This window comes from Punica granatum, chromosome 5, assembly GCF_007655135.1.
Source record: "Punica granatum isolate Tunisia-2019 chromosome 5, ASM765513v2, whole genome shotgun sequence".
Taxonomy (NCBI): Eukaryota; Viridiplantae; Streptophyta; class Magnoliopsida; order Myrtales; family Lythraceae; genus Punica; species Punica granatum.
Window position 1 is genome coordinate 14,954,339 of NC_045131.1, and position 5,005 is coordinate 14,959,343.

The following is a 5,005-nucleotide window of genomic DNA, read 5'->3' on the forward strand; positions in this document are numbered from 1 at the left end:
TCCGTTGGTATTTAAGTATGTATTAAGACAAAAATATGAATGGACTTTATAAATTTATATTAGGAGATTATGAAAACTTATTTTATGAATCGATTTTTTTTTCATGAAATACCTAATGGACATTGTCTTTATAAATTTCTTTTGTTAATGCCTAATTTTTTTATGAGGTTCCATGAGTACAAAAGTACGCATTAGGAAATATACAAAGAAAGAAGTGACTGAGAGTTTCAAAGAAAAGAGAATGACATATTATTATGAATTTCTTTTTTTTTTTTTCCTTCCTTTGCTCCTCTCTCAGATTTTTTTCTCTACAGGCAAAGGCTACCATTGTATCCAACGTCACTGTATTGCCTACTACCACCAACTATTGATACTGTTGCATAGGCTGAGAGTCCTCGAGCTCCCAATATCCTTCCTTCATGAGCCCCACTTTATTTATTTATTTATTTTTATTTTTCCATTCTTAGTCCAATGGGACGGACCAGTTGTCTCTAATATCAATATCAACACAGCTTATCCTAATTTTTCAACAAGAACAAATAAATTAAAGTAATTTAAATTAGACTTACTTGTGCCTTTGCTGGAGTCTAAAGTGTATTTTTTTTGTTTCTTTTTTTTATATATATATTAAGTGATCGTAAGAAGTCGCAAATTGTAATTTTTATGATTCATCTCCTATAGTAAATATTGCATGTATTTTTCAGTCAAATACTTTGGATATTCCAAATTTTAAATATATAAGTGATTATATTAACTTTTGTAAGTGACAATATTAACTTTTTAATTAATCAAATTGGCCATAAACTTCTTTTCTTTCATGATTTATGGAGTGTAAATACTTAAAATACTATGTGCATATTACACAATTTATATTTTTACTTTTATTTTAATTAATAATAAAATAAGGGTTAATATTAATGCACATTAAATGTGCCAATTGTACTTTATTATATACTAGTGTATTACCTGTGTGCTGTACAAGATTTTTACATTAGTCATTAATCAAAATTAGTAAAACTAATTGTACTTTTAATATATCTATATATAATTTCTATATTTAATTATATGTCTCGTGATTCAAATTCTACCTTTTTTAGCATCTTTTTCTTTATATATTAGCAAGGAAGAGACACATGAAACATTTTTTAGATAAAAATACATCATGCTTGTATATTGGTAATGCATTTAACATAATCAAATGCAATGCCTTAATTATGTAATATTAGTGCATCATTGCTTATTTTTGAAACTTAAGAGAATGTTTTGCATAAGGTTTTAATAGGATTTTTATTCTCTTGAGTTTTTTTCTAATTTTTTGATATTCTTTTTTAATCTTAACTTTTTTAACCTCCCAATGTATGATTAACTTGACTTCATTTATAACTATATAAATAAAATAAATTAAAAGAAAATAGAAAAGGTTTTGATCTTAATTTTTTTATTATAAAGTTCTTGGATAATTATCTTCGTAATAATTTTTAAACATATAAAAAAGAAACTATTCTAATGTGGTTCACTTGACATAAATATAACATAAATATATATTTATATATTGTATATGTATTTTATCTAGACCACCACTTTATAAATACAATTGATATACATGCATATAATAAACCATATAATTTATTACATTAATTAGATATGTTAAATATTTTGGGGTGAAGTGCTTGCATATTTCTCTTTTAAATTAGCTAGTGACAATATTTTTTTTAATAAGTTAATTTGTCAAAAGTATAATTTTGAGGCAACAAATTGCAATTTTTATGATTCATGAATTTACTTATTTAAATATAGCCCTTTTATAAATATTGCATACATTTTTTCGTTAAATGCTTTGAATATTATGAACTTTAATCATATAAGTGACTATATTAACTTTTTTAATTAATCAATTTATAAGGAATATATAGTTAGGGCCATAAATTCCATTTTTTTTAATTTTTCATGATATTTCAAAAGCAAAACTTAAAATACTTAACTAAATATGTATATCATACACATTTATTTTATAGTTTTACTTTTATTTAATTTATAATAAAATAAGGGCTAATTAACGCACAAGGACATTTAATGTGCAAATTCTACTTTACTATATATTGGTGATTGATGATTGATGATTGATTAATTGATATGATATTGATTGATTGACTATTTTCACCCCCATTTAATTTGAGCCTATTTAATATGAAGTGCAGGTCATTTTATTCTCTCTATATATAAATTTTTAGATTTCAATATATCTCTCACATTAATTACGAATGAATAAAATTCATGATTACAAAAGTTTTATTTTTTAATAATAAAGTGGTCAGATGCGAACTTAGATTAGTCAGGAACTCATTGAAATTTCGAATATTAAGGTGATATAAATTTAGAAAAAAAAAGAAAAAAAACTAGTACGTATGACAATTGACAAATATATCCAACCTCATCGATATAGTATGGTATCGGATAAAGTCGAAGTGTCACTCTCTGGACATAAATGTACAGCTAAGAATGATACAATATACAGCAGGCGGTTCCAAAATTCTCTGGCCCACTGCCAAGCAAGTTGGAACTTGGAACTTGGATTTCTCAAAAGATAAATACAAAACAAGGCCACAGATTAGGTGCTATTCATTATACTGAAAATTACAATCCCGACACACTGTCCTGGTCCAAAAAATCAGACCACGCGAAAGGTATCTTCCTTGCAAATACAAGAACTATAAAATCTTCTTAGAATCACAAACTACCTGCAGAAAGGAATACATCGGGAATCGGGAGTGAATTCCGATTATTTCAATTTTATAACTATTGTTCAGACCTCCTCCAGCTGATTTAATTGCTTGGTAATAGCTCGATTGCGGGGCTTTCAATTGTTAGTGCATATATAAGAGTTGATTTGAGATTCTACTCATATCAATGCGGTTTGATTCAAGTAGTTCAGCACTTTATTTTGAAATGTCATGTTATTAGAGTTCGATATGGCACACAGCTGCCACATGGCCGGCATCATTAAAAGCAGCGTGGAAAGTGTTCTATTTACTAAAAAAAAAGAAAGAGATGTCACTGTCTTATTATGAAATCATAGAAGTGATTTTTGCAGTAAACTTGCTTTGTTTGCGTTGAGAGAAACAGAAGAAAAGAAAAAAGAGTTATTCCCAAAATTAAGTGGTTTTTGTTATCAAATGATGTCACGGTTCACATAAGTAGCCCGGGATTAATTGATTGTTCGAGTTCCCACGTATTCCCTTTTTTATTTTTTATTTCATTTTGCCACATATTTATCATAATGTGGATAATTATGCGTTATTATTAAGTCACTTCATTTATGAGGCCAAAGTTCCTAAATTATAAAAGTCAAAAGATTTTCTATATATAGTTTAATATAAATGAAAACTCATCATTCGTGTATACGCTCCTAATCATTGTTATCAGAACCGAACCGACCCGGCCGGTTCAATCGATCGGACCGAAAATCGGACCTATGACCGATTCGATTAGCTTAAAAACCGAAAAGTGCATAAAAAAATCGATGAACCCAAAAAACTGGCTGATTTTTAGATGAACCCATATAACCCATTTGAACTGGCCGGTTCATGGGTTCATAAATTTTAAACGGAATCTGACTCGAATTCTTCCCGACCCGAGCAAAAATTACAGAATGCAGACATTGCAGAGACACGGTTGAATTGAATCTGGAAAAAATCGGAGTCTTCTTCCGGAGTTTCCTCTTCGAGTCTTCCTTCTGCTGTTCTTCATTAGCTCATCTTCAGATCAGAGGTGATTCTTCTTCCTTTTGCTCTGATTCTTCTGATTTATGAATCCGTTAGCAACCGGTTGCTCATCTAATTCTTCTTCTCCTTCGAAACCCCCTTTACCCGAGCAGAAATTGCAGAGCTCTTGATTTCCACTGTCAGGGTTTCACACAGCCTCTTCAACTGAAGTCCATCTGCTGCTGCTTACTGATCGCCGACCATCGGTTTTCGGCCGTCTCTTCCTCCAATTGCTCTGACGCCCTGCTGCTCGTTTAAAGAATCTGGGGTTGATCTGCTTAGGTATGGACTGTTTCCTCCTCACTGTTTCTCTCTCGTAGCACCAATTCGGTTGGTTCGGAGCTGAGTGTTGTGGGAAATTTTCTTCCCCCAGTTTCGCCTCAGCTGATTGTGGGTTCCTAGGGTTTTGCTTGGATTGATTTTTGTGTCTGAGCTTTTGGTTTCCCAGTGCTTAGAAGGCAACGAGCTAGCTGGAAGCTATTGTTTTCTTTTCGAGTGCTTCATTCTTGTAACAGGAAGCTTTTGAAGCATTAGCAATGCACTATTCAGACCTGAAGTTAACTGAACTAGGAGTTAATAATTTCTATGTTCCTCACGAGTTTAACTGAATTGAAGTTAACTTGTATTTTTTTGAACACACTTTAATTATTATCTAATATATATTACTATTTTTTGTATTTTATATTATTTTTTAAAAATAATATTTATTTATTTATTTTATAATTAAATAGCCGGTCCGACCCATCGAACCCCGGTTGAACCCTTGAACCCATACCTTGGCCGGTTCGATGTCCGGTCCGGTTCTGATAACACTGCTCCTAATTATCTTCTTATAATAAAAAAAAAGGAAAATCTATTCTAACGGTAAACTGCAATGATCCCATCATTGTGAAGGCAAAAAAATAGATATTCAATTAATTTTTCTGTAAATACGTCTTCATGAGAAGAACAAAGAAATTTTAACCAAAATATGATTAGCAAAAAATAAACTGAATCGAATATGCACTCGCAATGATAAAAAATTAAAACTAATTTTTTAATCGACGAAATCTTAGTGTGTTTGGTTTTAGAGTTAAATAGAGTTGAGTTTTGATTTTAATTGGATTGTAATGATTGTGTTGTTAAATTATGAGAAAACAATGTGTAAAAGTAATGAATAATTTAGAAAAAGTAATGATTGTATTGTTGAATTGTGGAAAAAAGTAATAGATAGTTGAAAGAATTTAATATTAAAAATTGAATTG

General features: G+C 30.0%; 1 long non-coding RNA gene across 1 annotated transcript; it reads left to right on the forward strand.

The window, feature by feature from the left end:
• The first annotated feature begins 3,410 nt into the window (after window positions 1–3,410).
• LOC116206924 lies at window positions 3,411–4,441 on the forward strand. Its single transcript, XR_004156820.1, has 2 exons — window positions 3,411–3,768; window positions 3,875–4,441. It is a non-coding gene; the product is annotated as an uncharacterized LOC116206924 (long non-coding RNA).
• Window positions 4,442–5,005: the final 564 nt, after the last annotated feature.